Source organism: Mesoplodon mirus (genome assembly GCF_964341445.2).
Source record: "Mesoplodon mirus genome assembly, chromosome: 14".
Lineage (NCBI taxonomy): Eukaryota > Metazoa > Chordata > Mammalia > Artiodactyla > Ziphiidae > Mesoplodon > Mesoplodon mirus.
This window is the reverse complement of record NC_138990.1, coordinates 6,372,511-6,395,700: the sequence shown is the minus strand read 5'-3', so window position 1 is coordinate 6,395,700 and position 23,190 is coordinate 6,372,511.

Sequence of the window (23,190 nt, the reverse complement as noted above, 5' to 3'; positions counted from 1 at the left end):
ATTTAGTTATGTCTTGCTATTTTTTCTGGTCTGTTTTGACCATTTACTTAGAATGTATATACTATATTTAATATAATTATTGACATTCTTTTGTCTAAGCCTACCAACTGTTTTTGTTTTATTTTCTCTCTTTCCTTTTTCTTTTAATTAATTGAACATTGTTATGATCATTTGGTCTCCTCTTTAAAATTTTTCAGTGGTTTCTCTGCATTTACAAAATAAACTTCTAACTTATCACAGTCTATCTTGAATATTATTTCACTTCGTACATGGTCTAAGAAACACAATAAGTATCTTTCTATTTTTGCCATATTTAGTCCTATTGTTGTCATACATGTTACTTTTCCCTATATTATAAACTCCTTGATACATTATTACTTTTACTTTACATAGTCAGTTATATTTTACTATTTTACTAAATGATAGAAAAAAAATCGTCTATAATTACTCACATTTATACCACTTCTGGTGTTCTTCCTTCCTTTGTGGTGATCTGAGATTCCTTTGGCTAATATTTCCTTCTTTGTGAAAAAAATTAACATGCTTATAGTCAGAATTATTGGTGACACATTCTCTCTGATACAATTTTTAAATATATTATTCACCAAAGACTCAGTGTGAACTCTCTGCATACTTCTCTGTACCATCCTCTTCTCTAATGATCTGCCCTATGAAGTCTAGTTTCTTCAATCCCTCCAAACTTGGATCTTTTTCTCCTCAGTTCAACAAGATCATTATGCTCTACTGGGGTCACCTCTCCCTGCACAAAAATTGAGGAAGAGCCTCTAGGCAGAAATCCAGGGCTCATCTCTTTTTTTTTTTTTTTTTTTGCGGTATGTGGGCCTCTCACTGTTGTGGCCTCCCCCATTGCGGAGCACAGGCTCCGGACGCGCAGGCCCAGCGGCCATGGCTCACGGGCCCAGCCGCTCCGCGGCACATGGGATCCCCCCAGACCAGGGCACGAACCCGTATCCCCTGCATCGGCAGGCGGACTCTCAACCACTGCGCCACCAGGGAGGCCCAAGGGCTCATCTCTTTTTATTCACCTTCTCTAAGATATCAAGGTACTGAGTTGCCTGTCTGGCCAATATGTGTTTCATTTATTTGTCCAGTGTTTTAATTGTTTTCAATAGGTGAAAAAATTCTATACTAGTAATTCTACCTTAGCCAGAAATTGAAATTTCTGTAGATGACTCTCAACATTTATTTCCAAGTACCATCTTCCCTGTTTTTTTATGTTAATATTTAACTACATTTGTGAGGGAACTATTTTATTTTATTTTGTAGAAAAACAGCACTGTGAATAAGTATTTCTGAAAACTCAGTGAGAAGATATTTTTAACTCCAGGATATTCCTGAGATGAAGCATCTGTAAAGTCTTAGATAATGATGTTAAGTGATTACATGAGAAAGAGAAAAGTAAGTGAGATCAGAAGCTTCAATGATTTTACACGTAGAGCTACAAGATTCATATTCCTTATACAGTAGTTAATGTATTCTGTGTTTATTGATTTGCTTGACCAGTACTTACACAAGGGGCATAAAAATATACAACAGTCAAGGAAACAATACATCATTGTGTCATCTATTTATGCAAAGACACCCCCTCAGATGCAGAACTTGGAACAAAGTAGGCATACTAAAATAGTTATCTACTGTGTCAAGTATTTTATAGCTGTTGCTCCAGTGCATGCTGAGATTGTATACTCCTGTGTAAAGTGTAACTGTGTCGTATGATTTTGAACAAGTCTGCATGTTACATTTTTATTTAAAATATCCCACCCTGGAATTTCAAAACCAACAGCCTAAGTAAAAGTTGGGAGAAAATGAAGCTTGAAACAGATGTATATGCAACAATAGTTTAAGAATAGATTTCACAGCAAACTAAATATGGATTAATTGTGGTTGTGACCATCAAAAAAGCTAAAACAATCTATGACTGAATCTATAGATTCTAGAGTTTGTCATACAGAGTGAATTGGTCAGAAAGAGGAAAACAAATACCTTATGCTAACACATATAAATGGAATCTTAAAAAAAAAAGGTTCTGAAGTACCTAGGGGCAGCACAGGATTATGCAGACATAGAGAATGAACTTGAGAGTATGGGAAGGGGGAAGGGTAAGCTGGGACCAAGTAAGAGTGTTATGGACTTATATATACTACCAGATGAAAAATAGATAGCTAGTGGGAAGCAGCTGCATAGCACAGGGAGATAAGCTCGGCACTTTTTGACCACCTAGAGAGGTAGGATAGGGAGGGTGGGAGGGAGACACAATAGGGAGGAGATATGGGGATATATGTATATGTATAGCTGATTCACTTTGTTATAAAGCAGAAACTAACACACCATTGTAATGCAATTATACTCCAATAAAGATGTTAAAAAAATCTATGTATAAGTAGATTGAAAGTTAAAGGATGAAAAATATATCATGCAAATGTTAATAAAAGGAAAGGAGGTGTATCTACATTAATATCAGACAAAGTAGACATCAGAGCAAAGAAATTATATAATGATAAAAGGTGAATCCCCTAAGAAGGAAAAACAAACCTAAATTAATATGCACCAAACAATAGAGCTGCCTAATATGTGGAGCAGAAACCAATAGAACTGAAAAGAGTATAGAAAATTCACAGTAGTGGTTTAATATATTAACATCCCTCTCAGAACAACTGATAAAACAGCTAGATAGAAAATTAGAAAAGATAGAAAACTCAGTAACACCAGTAACAAACAAGATCTGATAGACATTTACAGAACACTCCACCCCACAACAAAAGATGATTATACATTATTTTCAAGTGATCCCAGAACATATACCAAAATAGACCATATTCTGAGTCATAAAATAAATTTTAATAAATATAAAATAGTAGAAATCATGCAGTCTGGTTTTCCATCCACAATGGAAGCAAACTTGAAATAATAAAAAGATAACAGGAAAATCTCCAAATACTTCAAAACTAAACAACACACTACTAAGCAATCCATAGATCAAGAGAAAGTCTCAAGGGAGATCTAAAAATTAAATTTAAATTAATGAAAATGAAAATAAAACAGAATATGTGTGCCAAAATGAAAGTTGTGTTGAGTAGAAAATTTACATCACTAAATGCACACATTTGAAAAGTGAAACAATCTCAAATGAATAATCTAGGATTCCACCTCAAAAACCTAGAAATAGAAAAGCAAAATGACCTCAAAAAGGCAGGCAGAAAGAATAAACAATAAAGAGGTGCAGAAATCAATGAAATTAAAAATAGAATCACCTCTCACTGTTTGCAAATCACAGAGGAGACTGAAGCTGGATGACATTACCTTGACCATGATGGGGCAGTGCTTCTATGTGAAACTTTGAGGCACCTGGACTGTGGTTTACAGATACTTAAGATGGACAAATCTGCATTTGATTTGGAAATTCAGATACAGCTGACAGTTGTGGAAGGGAAAAATCCTCACCTGACCATTTCACACCAACTTTGGTTTGACAATGAGTATAAGATCCAGGGTGTGCTCATCTGATAAGGAATACCCTGAAGTAATCTTCTCACAAAGTCTTCTCCTTGGTCACAATGTGTGTTTATCCTCCTGGCACAACCTGTACTATAAATTGTACATCATGGCAGAAGGCTGTGATTTCTAGCCCTCTGCCACAGTGTTTTAACAATATAATTGTGGAATGTGATTGAAAGTGTGTGTGCTATTTGTGCGTAAGTGCTTTATCCACCATCATTAAAATTTCCATCCTCTCTGGCAATATTTAGAAGAACGAATACATTAAATGGATAAACACTTTACAAAAAAAAAGAAAAGAAAAATAGAGAAAATCAGTGAAACAAAATGCTGGTTCTTTGAAAAGATCAATAACTGCAAAATCCTCTAGAAACACTGACAAAGTAAAATGAAAAGATAAAAATTATCAATATCAACCAAGAAATGGAATATTACTACAGATCTTGCAGACAGCAAATGCATAATAAGGGAACACTACAGGAAATGCCCTCCAGTACCAACCATGTTGTTGCAAATGGCAATAGATTACTCTTTTGTATGGCTAAGTAGTATTCAATTTTGTACATGTACCACTTCTTTATCCACTCATTTGTTGATGGACACTTAGGTTGCTTCCATATCTTGACTACTGTAAGTAATGCTGTAATGAATATCAGGGTGCATGTATCTTTTCAAATTCGTGTTTTCATTTTCTTTGGATATATATACACCCAGAAGTGGAATTGCTGTATCAAGTGGTCAGAGCAAAAAAAAAAAAAAAATATTGCTATGATTTAAGGGAATGAGTGTTCTACTTATGTTATCTTCTAGTAGTTTTATGGTTTCTGGTCTTACCTTTGGGTCTACAATCCTTTTTCAGTTTATTCTTATATATGGTGTGCAGAAATGTTCTAATTTAATTCTTTCTTTTCTGACTACTCTATCTAGGGCTTCCAATACTATGTTGAATAAAAGTGGCAATAATGGGCATCCATGTATTTTCCTTGATCTTAGAGAAAATGTTTTCAGATTTTCACCATTCAGTATGATGCTAGCTGTGTGTTTATAATATATATGACCTTTATTTGTTGAGGTATGTTACCTCTATACCCACTTTCTGGATGGTATAAATGCATATTGCATATTGAATTTTGCCAATAGCTTTTTCTGTATCTATTGAAATGATCATATATTTATTCTCCAACTTCTTAAGTGGTATATCACATTGATTGATGTGCGGATACTGTACCATCATTGCATCCTGAGATAAATCCCACTCAATCATGGTGTATGACCCTTTTAATGTATTGTTGAATTTGATATGCTAATGTTTTGTTAAGGATTTTTGCATCTATGTTTGCCAGTGATATTGGCCTATAATTTTATTTTTTGTGATATATTTGTCTGGTTTTGGAATCAGGGTGATGCTGGCCTCATAGAATGAGTTCAGAAGTGTTCTAACCACTGCAATCTTTTTGGAATAAATTGAGAAGGATAGGTGTTAACTCTTCTCTAAATATTTGGTATAATTCACCTGCAGTCCTGAACGTTTGTTCATTGGGATTTTTTTTTTTTTACTAATTCAATTTCATTACTGGTAACTGGTCTCTTCATGTTTTCTGTTTCTTCCTGGTTCAGTCCTTGGAGATTGTACATTATAGGAATTTGTTCATTTCTACTAGGTTGTCTATTTCATTGGTGTATAGTTGTTCATAGTAATCTCTCATGATTCTTTGTATTTCTGTGCTGTTAATTATAACTTTTCCCTTTTCACTTTTTGATTTTATTGATTTGACCCTGTCTCTTCTTTTTCTCGATGAGCCTCGCTAAATGTTTATCAAATTTGTTTCTCTTTCCAAAGAACTAGCTCTTAATTTCATTGATCTTTTATATTGCTTTGTTATTCTCTATTTTTATTTATTTCTGCTCTGAACATTAGGCTCTCTTTCCTTCTACTATCTTTGGGTTTTGTTTGTTCTTCTTTTTCTAGTTCCTTTAAGTGTAAGGATAGGTTATTTATTTGAGATTTTTCTTGTTTCCTGAGGTAGGCTTTTATCACTATGAACTTCCCTCTTAAACTGCTTTTTCTGTATCCTATAGATTTTGCATTGTTATGTTTTCACTGGTTTCCAGATTTTTTTTTATTTCTTCTTTGATTTCTTCAATGATCCATTGGTTGTTTAACAGCATATTGCTTAACCTCCATATGTTTGTGTTTTTGCAGTTTTTTTTTTCTTTCTTGTACTTTATTTCTAGTCTCATAATGTTGTGTTCAGAGAAGATGCTTGATAGGATTTCAGTTTTCTTAAATTTACTGAGATTTGTTTTGTGGCCTAGCTGCTGTCAAACCACTGTTTCACAGGGCTGAGGCCCAGGAGGTTCTAATGAGAGTGCTGGCTCACTGGTGGGCAGAGCGAGGTTCCCCTATTCATTTTATGAATCTAGTATATCCTTTATACCAAAACAGAAAAGACAGAAAAAAAAAACTAAAGAAAAATATCACTTATAAATATGAGGCAAATATTCCTAAAATATATTAGCCAATAAAATTCAGCAATATGTAAAAATAATTTTAATCCATGACCAAGTTGTATTTGTTTCATGGTGCAAGTCTGGCTAAATACTCAATAATCAATCTACTCAAACCACTATATTAATAAACTAAAGAATAAATATCATATGTTCATATCAATTGTTGCAGAAAAAGCATTTAACAGAATACAATACTTCCACATAATAAAAACTCTTGAAAACATAGAAATGGAAGGAATTCAACTTGACAAAGTTCATCTACAGTAAACCTAGAGGTAACATTATATTTAATTCTGGAAGACTGAATTCTTTCTCCTAGGATTGTGAACAAAACGATGATGTCTGCTCTCACTGGTCTTATTCAACATAGTGCTAAGAGTTTTAGTCAGTGGAATAAGCAAGAAATAAAAGATTTCCAGTTCAGAAGGAGAGAAATAAGCCTGTCCCCATATGCCAATAGCATGCATAATTCTTGGAATAAAAAACTCTCAAGCAATCCATAAAAATATTTCTAGAGCTAATAAGTGAGTTCAGCAAGGTTTCAGGATAAAAGTTAAACACAAAGCCATCAGTTGTATTTCTACATACTAGGAAAAAATCACATAGACAATGAAATTCAAAATATAATACCATTTATAATAGCTCCCAAAATGAAATTCTTTGGTGTAAATCTAAAAACAAACAAACAAAGAGAAAGCTTGTATAAGACTTGTATGCTGAAAACTATATAATGCTGATGAAGAAAATCAAAGAAAATGAAAATATATACGGAAATATACCATGTTCATGGATTGGGAATTTTAACGTATTAAACATGTCACTTCTCCCCAAATCAATATACTTCTTTGACACAATTCCTATCAAAATCCCAACAGTCTTTGGTAGATATATAGTAGATTATCCTAAAATTTATTTGGAAAGGCCACAAAACTAATATAGCTAAAACAATTTTTAAAAAAGAATAAAAAGGGAAGAATCAGTATACCCAATTTCAAGACTTATGAGACAGCTATAATAATCAAAAACAGGTGGAACTAGCAGAGAGACAGACACATGGATCAATAGAATAGAATAGAGAGCTCAGAAATAGACCTGTATAAATACATCCAACTGATGTTTGACAGAAGTGCAAAATAAATTTAGATACCATTTTAAACAAACGGTACTCGAGCAATTGGACCTATATAGGTATTTTCAAAACCCTAAAATTTGACCTAAATATATAACATTTAACTAAAAATATATCACAGACTTAAATAATATTTACAAACCACATAGCTAACAAAGTAGAAATATCAAGAACATATAAATCAAATCTCAATAGTAAAAAATGAAAAAGTCTGATAGAAAATTGGGCAAAAGATATGAAGATACATTCTACCCAACAGGATTTATGGATGGCAGCCAAGCACATAAGAATATGTTCAACATCATTAGCCACTAGGAAAATATAAATTAAAATCTCAATGAAATATCACTAAACATCTATCAGAATGGCTAAAATAAAAAAATAGTGATGGCACCAAATGCTAGCAATGATTCACAGAAACCAGATCACACATAATTTACTGAGCAGAATGTAAATTGTACAATCACTCTCAAAAACACCGTGGCAGTCTCTTAAAAACTAAATGTGTAACTACCATAGGACTCAGCAATTACACTCCTGGTAATTTATTCCAGGTAAATGAAAACCTATGTTCACACAAAAAGCTGTATACAATGTTTATAGGAGCTTTATTCCTAACAGCAACAACAACAAAAACAGCTCCTCAAAAGGTGAATGGGTAAATGAACAGTAATACATCCTTACCATGGAATACTATTCTGCAATAAAAATAAATGAAAGTATAGATACCCATAATAACCTGAATGAATCTCTGTAATATCACATTGTGTGAAACAAGCTAGTCCCCAAAGGTTATATATTGTATGATTCTATTTACAAAACATTCTTGAAATGACAAAATCATAGAAAAGACGATGGTTCTTGTCAGGGGTTTAAGGAGGGTCTTAGGGCTGAAGAGAAGAGGATTTGGCTACAAGAGGACAACATGACAAATCCTTGTATTAATGGAAATGTTTTTCATCTTGACTGTATCAATGCCAATATCCTGGTTGTGATAATAGTTTGCAAGATTTTACCGTGATGAGAAAGTTGTAAAGGGCACATGAGATCTTTGTATTATTTCATTCAATTACATGTGAATCTATAATTATCTCTGAATGAACAGTGTAATTAAAAAAAAAAGTGTATTGGGAGGCAGAATCCAGATTGCAGTGCGTTAGAGCTAAGGTGAGAGGAAACTGAAAATGGGGAAATATTATGTTGTCACCTAAGGAAAGCCTGATATTTATTGGTTAAATTTATATGCTGTTCTTTATCTCACACTACTTAAATGTAGTTATTCACCCTGATTCAGTGCTCAGGTCTGTGTTCTTCTCCAGATATTCTCCCTGAGTGAGCTCATACATTCTCATTATCTTAACTGCTTATATGCTAATGATTTCCAAATTGACATTGTCGGCCCTTTCTCCTCTAACTTCCAATTCATGCAATCCATTGAATATCAGACATACTCATGTGGACGTTCTGCAGACACCTTACTCACAGCAGAATTCCTCACTTTTCCTCTCTTGCAATCTCTTTTTCAGTTAGTGTAACCACCATCCAACTGTTCCACCTAATTTGTAACCTTGGAATTATTCCTGATTCCAATATAGCTTTCAGACCCCTTGCCATTCAAACATAAAATTTAGACACTTCATTTTCATGTTTGTTTTTGCCTTGTTCATGTTCTTTTTTGCGTTGTTCATGTTCTCATATTTCTCTCCTATAGGGTACTACTATTTTTCTGTAACTAGTTTCTCTGCCTTGAGATTTTCCCACCTCAAATTAATACTTTAGACATCTCCAAGAGTTTTCTAAATTGCAAATTACCTATGTCATCCCCCATAACTCACAGAACAACACTTAAGATCCTTGTCAAAGTATAAAGCCCTTTATGATCTGGTCCCTTCTACCATCCCAGTCCCATTCAGGTCTTCCTCTGCCTGTAACTTTATGCTCCAGTAACATTTAAATTGCAGGTAATCAGCCTATATTATATTTCTTATCTTTTGTTGTAATAAGCCTCTGCTAACAATGCTCTATATCTGTCTCTACCCAACTCTTCCACAGAAACTATTGTCCACTCCTCTTCATCTGTCTACTTACTCTTCAAGATTTTTCTTTTATAAATTTATTTATTTATTTTATTTTTGCCTGTATTGGGTCTTCGTTGCCGCACGTGGACTTTCTCCAGTTGCGGCAAGCATGGGGTTACTCTTCGTTGTGTTTCTTGGGTTTCTCATTGTGGTGGCTTCTCTTGTTGGGATCTAGGTGTGTGGGCTTCAGTAGTTGTGGCACATGGGCTCTGTAGTTGTGGCTCTCGGGCTCTAGAGTGCAGGCTCAGTAGTTGTGTCACACGGCCTTTGTTGCTCCACAGCTGTGGGATCTTCCTGGACCAGGGCTTCAACCCATGCCTCCTGCATTGGCAGGAAGATTCTTAACCACTGCGCCACCAGGGAAGTCCCTACTCTTCAATATTTAAAGATCACATTAGGTGTTATTTCCTTTTCTTGTCCCTAAAAGATTGCAGAGTTGTTCCTCCACCTTTCCACAGAACTCTATATACACGTTTATCATAACCTCTCATAGATACTATTTTGTATCTGGTTTTCCCAATAGACCAGGAGATTTTCAAGGGCAGGAAGTATGTCCACAACTCCAGGATAATGATGTGAAGTGAATGTAGAACTTTTAAAAACGATTCCAGCTTTTATTTCATAAAGGTAACATTTTATAAACTCCTAGAGCCCAAAGAATGAGGAAGATGAAAACTTGTCATTAATTCATTCAACCAATATGTACTGACTACCAACCACTGTGTCAGGGACCAGAATACAATGATGAAAAATCATGTTTTATGGCCTCAAGAGTGTTAAGTGTAATGTACTCTGAAAGATACCATGAAATGGAAAAGATATAATTCTAGAATAAGTTTCACAAGATCAAAACGATGAATGGGTAAGAAGGTATCAGTGATACTATGGAAAGCCAAAGACCCAAAAGTTAGAGTTAGGCCAAGAGTCAGATTCACCAAGAGAAACAGTAATCAGGTGAACAAATAAGTATCTGGAACGAGTGTGGTGGGAGGAATTGAAAGAGTTAAGTTGTAAGCAAAAGGATACAGTATGATGACTAAAGAAAAAAAGTTTTCTGACATACATAGCTTGATTTTTATGGATGGACTGAAATACAAGACTTAGGTTGTGCTAATTCTGAAGACGTAGGTGCTGACATTGTGACCTTAGAGGATCTTACCTGCACCCCACATCAGTGAGACTTGGCCCCCCTGAGTATAGAACATTTTAATCCCTATTGTTTGAAATATTTTTCTAATGGGGTGCAGTTTTCTCCCCAAAAGCAGATATCTCTCTATATACTGTCAATCTTGGCTCTATTTACATTGTTAAAATAACAAACAAACAAAACACTTGGTCATCTCATTCCAGTACTAAGCCACCAGCATGTTATATAGTTTCTTCTACAGAATAAGAATATCAAGAACTTCTTTTTTCCTAGGATGAGGTCCTATTGAGCCCCCTCGTTAAGACTGAATTCATTATACCAACAGGGTAGAGTGGAGGAATCTTGTCCAAAGTAACTGCATCTCTTCAAGAAATGTCCATATCCATCCTTTTAAGTTATTTTCTCTTTAAATGTAATTAGGAATTCTTACAGTGGCTCCTGTCTTACCCCAATTTCCAGGTAAACTCTACTTCTCCATAGAAGACTTTTTACATTTTCTTTGGAGAAGCTATTCTCTTCTAGAATTAGTAATGTTTCTCTGCTCCTGTTGTTGTTAGAAAGTTTGAGTTTCATGAGATGTATACTTACTATAACAGAATAAAAGTGGTAAGAAAAAAAATCAGAAAATAATAAAGAACCAGCCAATGAATGATGACCCCTGACCCTGCTCCCATATTCAGAGTCTGGGAACTCTGCAAGTGACAAAATTCACTTGATATTTTTTATTCATTAATTCATTCATTTTCATTCAAGAAGTATGTGTTAAGTACCTACTATATGGCAGACATTTTTAGGTTCTCGATTCCCACCTCTGTAGATCTTTCAGTCTAGTGGGCTCTGACCTTCTGGCAACAAACTACCTCCTAATTCTCAAGTCATTCACATTCATAAGGGCATACAAAGGGGACAGCAGAGCAACCTATCATTATCTAAGGAATGAGAGCACTTCTGGCTCTATTGCTTCTCACTCTCTTGCCTTGATGTCCCAGGTTTATGTTTTACCTATCAAGATCTTCAGCACCTCACTCATTTAATCCAAATGGTCATTCCTTGACCCCTGCATCCAGTGTACGAGGTAACCCAAGCTGACACAAAAGCAGGTAGCATTAGCAGTAACTAACAATAGACTATCAATTGTCCAATTAGGGTTGATAATCTCACTGCTTTGATTCCAGTATCAAATACACTTCAAAATGAACTAGAACATCACAATGTCCAAAAAGCCTTAGCTCTTCCCCAGTTCCTGCCTTATTGTTCTGACACATCCTCCCTTGGTTTCCTGCTTTATACTTCAGTTCACCCTTAAAAGCAAGAGTGCTTTCCTGAACCTCAGCCCTTTAGCCTGGGACCCTAATACCCTTCCAAGCTCTTGCTAACTTCATCCCCAGGAGGGCTACTGACTCTTCTTCACTTTCTCTCACTCACTTTCAAGACTCTCCTTTCAATAGACCAATCTCCTGAAACACCACTATTCTGCCCACCACCTGCTTCCACCCATCTGATTTCAGGTACTTCCATCATCTGTAGCCCTGCTGTTATGCCCATCCATGAGCTCTGCATTTTGCCGTGGCATACCTCCAACAACAATTATGATGCACAGACGGTTCAAAGATGGGTTGAGACATCCATGTTGTTTGTGATATTTCTTTCCATAAGAGAGCAAAAAAATCAAAATTAAGCAGTGGTATAATGAATTGAAATAATTTACAGATATTTTTAATGCTGGAGAAAAAATAATCATCCGATTAAATCTTCCCCTAAGAAATCATTATTCTATTGAGTTCATCCAAATAGCAGTGTGTGATTTTAATTATTATAATGGAACATAATTGTCACTAAACTGAAGAGTTAATTATTCTGAAAATAATTGTGCCATTCTTCTACAAATAAGGTTGTACAAAAATATATTTTGTGGCTCTGAGTGTTGAATAATACCAACACAGCCAATACATTTACTCATGTGAAAGCTAAGCAATAGTCACTTGTGATTCACCCAATTTTCTCCCAAGAGTTGATTTTGCAATTTTAAACTTGCAAATTAGATGGTGGCTACATTATTTCTCTAATGGGGGATACAAAATTCTTACAGAAGTGCTTCAGAATTGGCATTTGCCATCTCTCTTAAATTCCACCATCCGGTTGGAGCATTTTTATGGGTCTCATTGAAGCTGTCTAGTTGTTCGTCTTTTCTATTTCATAACTCTCGATCCATGGGATGATTTCCAGACAATACAGCAGAGACCCAAAGACATGAAATTATCAGACAACAAATTACTCTCAAATGAAGGCCAAAATTGTATCACTAGAGAAAAATTGTGAATAATTTCTAAGGTTAAGATTGAATAAATGACTCTCATCAAATAAATTAAAAGAGTCTTAGGGAAAAATAATGGAGTAAAAATATTCGGTAGCTTAACTCTACCTATTTCTCTGGGAATTACTTCAATTATTTAAAGCATCATTGCATACCTTGTTTCTAGGTTTCTTTGTGTTAGTGTGACTTACTTAGCCCCAATACCACCACACATACCACCCCTTGCACAGCCTATATTCTGGGGCCTTGGGCCTCTTTACTTCCAATATTAAGAGTTTAATAAGAGCCCTAGTCTCTCATGGAAACTGTTCTCTGAGTACTTGAATCCATTAGAGACATTAGAATGCCTTGTTATCATGAAAGCCTTTTAGCTTAAAATTATTCTTCAGTTGTCAGTTAAGTGTTATAAGGTGAAGATAAGGAGAAGGGAGCTACATAATCTGGAACTGGTCCCAACAAATATGTCAAGGGTCAGAGAAACAGATGAACTGAGTGAGATTCAAGATTTAGGGGAGGGAAGAGTCAGGCAAATAGTGAATATAAAATACCCTTTGGGCTCCACTGATATCAGCATTTGGTATTACTGAAAAAAGACTACAAATTCAGAATTTAAGCACAAGATGCAAAGGACTGCAAAGCAAGAAGAAATGAGGGGCCAGGGACTACTATATACCACTTCTTTAACACAGCAAAGTTACAGACTTTCTTTTATACCTGATTATATTCTAAGATTTGCCTAGTGGTTAGCATAAAATGTAAGCCTCATGACACTCAGGTGGTAAAGATGAGAAAATATAGCATGCAACAGGGCACTGTGAGTAGCAAGAGAGAAGACAAAATCCAGGAAGAGGTTTGTCATGGAAACTCAGGAAGTAGAGTATTTTAAGAAAGGAGAAGTCAACTATATCAAATGTTGTTCAGAATCAAGTGAACTGAGGAGAGAAAAATGCTTACTGAATTCAACAACCTATATGTCACTGGTGACTCTAACAAGGCTTGATTTAGTGGAAAGATGAGGATAGAAAGCAGATTAGAAGGGCTGAGGGGTAAGTGGCATGAAATGGAGATAACTAGCATAAACATGGGGGAGTAAAAAATATGGGGAAAAAGAAGAGTGGAATGTTGGTTTATTTCTGGTTTTCTATTGCTTGGAAGAGACCTAAGTGTGTTTAAAAATAACAATTCAGTTCAGACGAAGTAGTTGTATATATAAGAGAAAGAGAAAAGATTAAGCAATAAGGCATGGTTCCTCAACAGGCTAGCATTCAAGGGAGCAAAGCATAGGTATAAGGATTGGCCCTAGATTTGAGGAGGGGCAGTTCTTGGCTCTGTCATTAACTCTTCAGAAGAGCGCCAGAGGTCAGTAATTCCATTCTCTCAGCTGAGACCTGCTTCCCTCTTCCTGAAACACCAGGAACATATTCAAGGTTTATTCCTAGGAGCCTTTCCCCAATTTAAGATGGGGATTACATTATTTTTACGGTGATGAGAACCTGTAACTCCACCTGCTGCCAGATAGAAAGGCAAACTTGAGACAAGTCTGAAAGTGTGCAGCACATGCATAATGGTGTGTCCCTAACCACCAGTGACAGCTTGTGTTTATGTTGCTTATGCATCTTTATCTTGGAAGCAGGAGCCTGAGCTACTTACTAATGGAGAATGGAGAAAAACAAGGTCAAGATACAGACTAAGTGTCATTTCTGAGATTCATGGGAAAAAATAAAAGATTGGAATGAAATATTTTTCTTCTTTCTTTATGGCACACGTCACACCTTTGGCACAGTTAGTGGCCCTGGGTTAGTTACTCCTCAAGAATCAAGTAAACTAAAAGAAGAGCCTATCAGTGGCCTAGAACAGGGATCCAGAAATGAAACTAAACACAGAGGCAAATTTTCCACACTTCCTTATTTGTAAACAAAGTTTTATTGAAACACAGCCATGTCCATAATTTATGTATTCTCTATAGCTGCATTTGTGACACAATGGTATAGTTGAGTAGTTGTGACAGAGATCATATGATTCTCATAGACTAAAATGTTTATTCAGCCTTTTTCATAAAAAGCTGGGGAGTTCTCTGGCCGTGAGGAAGGGGAGAGCCATGCAATGCCCAAGATCATTGGCAGAGAAGAAGACAAGAGTTCCTACTTTGCTATGAGGAGACGCTTTCAGACAGGTGTCATGGTTAGAATCCACAGATTCAACCAAGAGGGCTGGGACATAGAGATAGGGCCCAAGTTCTATAAGTGTTCAAATAGGTTGTGCTCCTCTCTTCTATTAGAGGGCTCAGTTTTCTGAGAAGGATATGTGTTATGAGAACAAGACAAAATCCAAGAATTAATACTGGAATCCAAGGCTAAAGTTGCAGCACCATTGGGCTGGACCAAGGTCACTTTTAGAAAAGAGTCTGGTGGCACTGAACCTAAGGCAGAAGGGGTTGGGTAAAGTGAGATTGTCACTGTATCGTAATAGGCAGACATCCAAGATCCTTAGGATCTGTTAGTTCTCCATAAATGAAAATGATAAAACATGACCTTGACTTCCTCAATATCAGTGATAATAATTGCTAACATTTGTCGAAAGCCAGGAATATACACATGAGATATATATCTACAGATATATAGATAGATAAATTTTCTGTATCCATGTATCCATTGATGGACGCTTAGGTTGTTTGCATACCTTGGCTATCATGCTGCAATGAACATGGCAGTACAGATATCTCTTTGAGATTATGATTTCATTTCCTTTGGATGTATACCCAGAAGTGGGATTGCTGGATTATATAATGCTTCAATCTTTAATTTTTTGAGGAACTTCCATACTGTTTTCCATAATGGTTGTACCAGTTTATATTTCCACCAACAGTTGAAAAGGATTCCCTTTTCTCCATATCCTCCCAAGCACTTGTCATCTCCTGTTTTTTTTTTTTTAAAGGTGTGTGTATTTTTATTTTATTTATTTATTTATTTATGGTTGTGTTGGGTCTTCATTTCTGTGCGAGGGCTTTCTCTAGTTGCGGTGAGCGGGGGACACTCTTCATCGCGGTGCACAGGCCTCTCACTATCACGGCCTCTCTTGTTGTGGAGCACAGACTTCAGACGCGCAGGCTCAGTAATTGTGGCTCACGGGGCTAGCTGCTCTGCGGCATGTGGGATCTTCCCAGACCAGGGCTCGAACCCATGTCCCCTGCATTGGCAGGCAGATTCTCAACCACTGCACCACCAGGGAAGCCCCTCCTGTTTTTTGATAATAGACGTCTTAAGAGATGTGTGATCATATCTTGTTCTATTTTTATGGGTTTAGGACTTACATTCAAATCTTTAATCCATTTTGAATTGATTACTGTGACTATTTTAAGGTAGAAGTCCAGTATCATTCTTTTATATGTGAATATCCAGTTTTCCCAACACCATTTATTGAAAAGATTATATATTTGTTCTTGGCTCTTTTGTAAAAAGTTAATTGACTCCATTCTGTTCCATTGGTCTATGTGCCTTTTTTAAGCCAGTGCCATAATACTTTGATTACTACATATCTATGATATAGATTAAAATTAGGAAGTGTGATGTCTCCAGCTTTATTCTCCTTTCTCAAGATTACTTTGACAATTCAGTGTCTTTTGTGGTTCCAGATGAATTTTAGAATTGTCTGCTTCTATTTATGTGAAAAATGCCATTGGAATTTTTATGGGGATTGTATTTAATCTGAAGATCACTTTGGGTGATATGGACATTTTACCATTATTTGTTGCCAATCAATGAACATGGAATATCTACATTTATTTGTATCTTCTTCAGTTTATTTAGTCAGTGTTTTATAGTTCTCAGTGTACAGATATTTCATCTCTCTGGTTAAATATAGTCTTAAGCATTTTTCTCTTTTTAACCTCTTGTAATTGGGATTTATTTCTTAATTTTTCCTTTAAATACTTTGTTGATAGCATACAAAAATACAACTGATTTTGCATATTGCTTTTGTATCCTGCAATTATACTTGACTTCTTTATTAGTTTTAAAACTTTTTAGAGTAAGGTCTTTAGAGTTTTCTGTACATAAGATCATGCCATCTGTAAATGGAGATAATTTTACTTTCAATTTGTATTACTTTTATTTATATTTCTAGTCAAATTTCTCTGGCTAAGTACAATTTTGAATAAATGTGAAAAGAGTGAGCATACTTGCCTTGTTCCTGATCTTAGAGGGAAACCATTTATCTTTTCTTTTTAACATCATTGAGTAAGATATTAGCTGTGAGCTTATATATGTCCTTTATCATGTTGAGGTCTTTTCCTTCTACGTACAGTTTGAGAGTTTTTATAATGAAAAGATGTTGAATTTTGTCAAATGCTTTTTCTGCATCTACTGAGATGTTCATATGTAATTTTCTATCTTTCATTTTACCATTATTTTACATGGTGTATCACATTGATTTGTTCTGCGAATGTTATACCATCTTGCATCCCCGGAATGAATCTCACTTACTTATGGTGTATGATTATTTCAATGTACTGTTAAATTTGGTTTGCTAATACTATGTTGAGAATTTTTGCATTTATGTTCCTCAGGAATTTTGGCCTGTAATTTTCCTTTCTGATAAGTGTCCTTGTCTGATTTTGGTATCAGGGGAATATTAATGAGTTTGGAAGTGTTTCCTCCTCTTCTATTTTGTTGAAACACTTTAGAAGGATTGGTATTAATTCTTGTTTAGAAGTTTAGTAGAATTCTCCAGTAAAATCATATGGTCCTAGGATTTTCTGTATTGAGAGGTTTTTGATTGATTCAATCTCCATAGTAGTAATTGGTATGTTTCAATTTTCTATTTCTTCATGATTCAGTCTTGGTGAACTGGATGTTTCTAGGAATTTATCCACCTCTAGGTTTTCCAATTAACTGGTGTATAATTATTCATACAGTTTCTTATTAGCTGTAATATTACTGTGTTACCAGTTGTAATGTTTCCTTTCATTTCTGATTTTATTTATTAGAGTCATCTTTTTTTTCTTCCTTAGTTTAGCTAAAGGTTGATCAATTTTTTTTTCAAAAAACAAAGAAGCAAACAAACAAAAAAACACTTACTCTCTGTTTAGTCTCTATTTAATTTATTTCCACTCTGATTTTTGTTATTTTTTCTTTCTACTATTTTTGGGCTTCATTTGGTCTTTTTCTAGTTCTTAGAGGTGCAAATTTAGGGGTATGTATTTGCTTTTTTTCTTAATGTAGATGCTTAATTGTATTAAATTTTCATTTTCATTTGACTCAAGATATTCTTTGATTTTTTTTTTCTTTTGGCCTTTGATCCATTGGTTGTTCAAGAGCATGTTGGTTAGTCACAATATGTTTGTGAAATTTCCAGAATTCTTCTTGTAATTGATTTAAAGTTTTGTAGCATTGGAAGGAAAAAGATGCTCAATATGATGTCAAACATCTCAAATTTATTAAAGTTCATGCCCCAACCTACGCTAAGAGTCTAGGCAGGCCTACCCTGCCCTGGGGTGGGGCTCCACAAAAGAGAAGGGGTGGTGGAGGCAGGGGGAAGTGATCAGCTGTGAGGGACAAAGGAAACTTGCACCTGAGGCTGCATCTGAACAAAGCGAGAGAAAGAATTGAGGGTGTCTGCACAGCAGCACATTGGTGACAGCTCAGACATCTGTCTATGGCCGATAGGAGCCAAGAGCCTACACAGGCCACAGCTTTGCTTTGGCACTCCTCTTTGCCTCAGCAAAAGGGTCCCAGTGCAAGGAGAGGGTAAAATAACACTCTTAAGGGGAACAGAGCCATCTCAGACATGACCAACAAGATTTAAGATCCAACTTGGGATAAGACCCCAGCCCAGATAGGGCAGGAGGGTCACTGAGTAGAGGGGAAGTCCTGCATCACATCCAGCTCCAGCTCTAGACACTCCAACTCCAATTCCACACCCTGCCAAGGTGATAGCCCACCTTGAGGAATGACGTGGCTTACCTCCAAGTCAAATCCAGCTCTCCCCCCAAGGGCACTGAGCACACCAAGTCTGTATAGGGAAGTTCCCACATAAGAACACTCCTTTAAGACTGCAATAGGTATATGTTTCACAGAAATTCATAGAGTCAGAGAAAGCTAAACAAAAGGAAAGGAAGAAAAACTGCTTGCAACTGAAAGAACAAGAGAAAACCCCAGAAAAAAATAATGCAATGAAACAGAAATAAACAATTTATCAGAAAAAGGATTCAAAGCATTGAAAATAAAAATGTTAACTGAATTAAGGAAAAGAATGGATAAACACAGTGAAAATTTTAACAAGGATCTACAAAATATATATATATATATAAAAGACCCAATCAAGAGAAAAGTATTCAATAACTGAGATAAAAAACACACTAGAAGGAATAGATAGTAGAATAAGTGATAAAGAAGAACACATAGGCGATCTGGAAGATAGAATAATGGAAATCACAGAACCAGAACAGCAAAAAAAAAAAAAAAAAGAAAGCAGATTTAAAAAAATTTGAAACAGTTTAAGAGATCTCTGAGGTAACGTTAAGTGTACCAACGTTCACATTATAGAGCTTCCAGAATGAGAAGTGAGAAGGGGATGGAAAATGTACTTGATGAAATTATGGCTGAGGACTTCCCAAAACTGAAGAAGGAAATAAATATCCAGGTACAGAAAGCACAGTGGGTTTCAAACAAGATGAGTCCAAACAGACTCATACAAGATATATCATAATTACAATAACAAAAAGTTAAAGAGAGAATTATAAAGGCTGTAAGAGGAAAAAAAGATTAATCAATAAGAGAATCCCCATAAGGCTACTAGCTGATTTCTCTGCAGGAATTTTACAGGTCAGAAGGAAGTGGCATGCAATATATAAAGTTGTAAAAGGAAAAAAAACCCTGCAACCTAGGATACTCTAACCAGCAAGACTATTATTTAGAATCAAAGGAGAGAAAAAGAACTTATTAGACAAGCAAAAACTAAGATTTCATCAATATTAAACCTACCATAAAACATATGCTAAAGGGCTTTCTCTAAGTGGAAAAGAAGTGAGAATTTATAGAAAAGGGGAAGTCCCATTAGGAAAGGCAAATATAGTAAAGATTGAGGATCAACCACATAAATAAACCAGTAAAACAATTGAAAGACAAAAAATTGTAAAAGCAACTATAACCAAAATAAACAGTTAAGTGGTAAACATAAGGATGTAAAATATGACATAAAAATATAATTTATGAGGAGGAGAGTAAAATAAATGTAGATCTTTTAGAATATGTTGAAACTTAAATGACTACCAGTTTAAAGCAAGTATATACATTTATAGGTCAACATAAATGAACCACATGGTAACCACAAACCAAAAACCTACAATAGTTACACAGAAATTAAAAAGAAATGGACACAAGCATACTACTAAAGAAAATCATCAAACTACAAGGGAAGAAACAAGAACAAGAAGAAATGAACAAAGAAGAATTAGAAAATCAACCAGAAAACAAGTAATAAAATGACAAAAATATATACCTATCAATAATTACTTTAAATGTCAGTGGACTAAATTCTCCAATCAAAACACATAAGGTGGCTGACTGGATAAAAAAAAAAAAGACCTTTCTATATGGCGCCTACAAGATACTCACTTCAGATCTAAAGACACACACATCCTGAATGTGAGGGGATGCAAAAAGTTATTTCATACACAATAAAACAAGAAGAAAGTGTGAGTAGCAATTCTCTCATCAAAACAATAAACTTTTTTTTTAAAAAGGCTATAAAAACACAAAGAAGGGCATTACATAATGATAAAGGGATAAATACAAGAAGAGGATATTACACCTGTTAACATACAAGCACCCAATACAGGAGAACTTAAAAGTATAAAGCAAATACTAACAAACATAAAGGGAGAAATTGAAAATAATATGATAGTAGTAGGAAATTTAAGACCCCACTTACATCAATGAACAGATCATACAGAAAGAAAGTCAATAAAGCAACAGTGGTTATAACTGACACATCAGACCAATTGAACTTAGTAGATATCTACAGGATATTCCATCTCAAAACAGCAGAATACATATTCTTTTCAAGTGTGCATGGAATGTTCTCCAGGATAGGTCATGTGCTAGGACACAAAACAATTCTCAACAAGTTTAAGAAGATAGAAATTATATCAAGTATTTTTTTCTTACCACACCAGTATCAACCTGGCAATCAATTACAGAAAGAAATAGTGGGAGAAGAACAAACACGTGCAGACTAATCAACATGCTACTAAAATAACAATGGGCCGATAAAATCAAAGAGGCAATCAGAAAATACCTCAAGACAAATGAAAATGAAACACAATGTTCCAAAATCAGTGGGATGCAGAAAAAGCAGTTCTAAAAGGGAATTCTATACCAATACAGACCTTCCTCAAGAAACAAGAAAAATCTCAAATAAACAACCTAACCTACTACCTATAGGAATTAGCAAAAAGAAGGACAAACAGAGCCCAGATTTTTCTTCCTAACAATGTGATTAGAACATTTTCTTACACCATATACAAAAATTAACTCAAAATGAATTAAGGGCCTAAATATAAGATCAGAAACCACAAAAATCCTAGAAGAACACATAGGCAGAACACTCACTGACATAAACCATAGCAATATTTTTTTAAAGATCTGTCTCCTAAGGCAAAATAAATAAAAGCAGAAATAAACAAATGGGATAATTAAACTTAAAAGGTTTTGCACAGCCAAGGAAGCCATTGACAAAACAAAAAGACTACTTATGGAATGGGAGAAAATATTTGCAAATGATATGACCAAAAAGGGGTTAATATCCAAAATATATAAACAACTCATACAACTCAATATCAAACCAAACAAACAAATAAACAACTCAATCAAAAAATGGGCAGAAGACCTGAATAGATATTTTTTCCAAAGAGGACATAGAGACAGCTAACAGGCACATGAAAAAGTGCTCAAAATATATAATTATTAAAGAAATGTAAATCAAAACCATAATGAGTTATCACCTCACACCTGTCAAAATTGATATCCTCAAAAAGACTTCAAATAAATTTTGAAGAGAATGTGGAGAAAATGGAACCCACCTCTACTGTTGATGGGAATGTAATTTGTTGTAGCCAATATTGAAAACAGAATGGAAGTTCCTCAAAAACTAAAAATGGAACTACCATATGATACAGCATTTCCACTCTTGGGTATATATATCCAGAAAAACAAAAACACTAATTCAGAAAAGATACATGTACCCCAATACTCACAGTTACATTTACAATAACCAAGAAATGGAAGCAACCCAGGTGTCCGTGAACACACAAATGGATAATGAATAAATGGTAGAATATGTATTCTGTTGCTGTTGGATAGAATGTTCTGTAAATGTCTGTTAAGTCTATTTATCTAATGTGTATTTTAAGTCCAATGTTTTCCTTACTCATTTTCCATCGAGTTGATTTATTCATTGTTGAAAGTCTGATATTGAACTCTCATACTATTATTGTATTGCTGTCTGTTTCTCTCTTTAGATCTGTTAATGATTTCTTAAAATATTTACATGCTCCAATGTTGAGTGTATAAATTTTACAATTGTTATATTCTTTTGTTGGCTTGACCCCTGTATTATTATATAATGACCTTCCTTGTCTATTGTTACAATGTTGGCTTAATGTCTATTTTACCTGTTTAGTTACCTCTGCTTTTTTTTAATTTCTATTTTTATAGTATATCTTTTTCCATTCCTCACTTTCAGTCTATGTGTGTTCTTAAAAGTGAAGTGAATTTCTTGTAGACAGCATGTAGCTAGGTCCTTTTTTTTTTTTTTCAATCTTTTCAGCCATTCTATATATATGTCCTTTGGTACTTGCGAATGCAAACCCTTTTGGAATCAAAGGCCATAGTCCACAAAATTTGTGGTGCCAGATGTATATACAAGCTCCTTCCAGAGAGATGCTGGCAACCTGGTTTTATCATTGGAGCAAGATGAAGGGAGAAGGCAAGGAAAATGTCCATCAACTCCCTCTGCCTCTGGAGAGGATTGCAGCCAGGCCATAGATACATGTTAAATTAACAGTCTGGCCCTCAGGCAGCAAATAAAAAAATATGCAGTCAAATCCCTTTAATTGAAAGACCTGGAGATTAACATTTTTGTCTGCTTCTTCTGTGCTAAGCCTTTGAGGGATAGTTACAGTAAGTGCTCACATGCACATGCCTTTTAAGTTTGCTATGGTCCTCTGGATCATATGGACGTGAGTTATTTTGGCTTTCAGAGTTACGTGTTTGTGGGTCTTACTCCCTTCATAGGGGCCTTAAAAGTTGAGACCCTATATATGTGGTCCAAATCCTTCATTCCTCAGGGAGAACCTGAAAGTTAGGAATTCCCTCCTGATAGTGTGGCGCTGTACCAGAGGTGGAGTTTATAAAGAGAGTATGTCTTAGCTTTTCCTACCCATTTTGAAATGGGTATTTTCTTAATCACCCAGTGTATAGGAGTCACTCAGCTAATT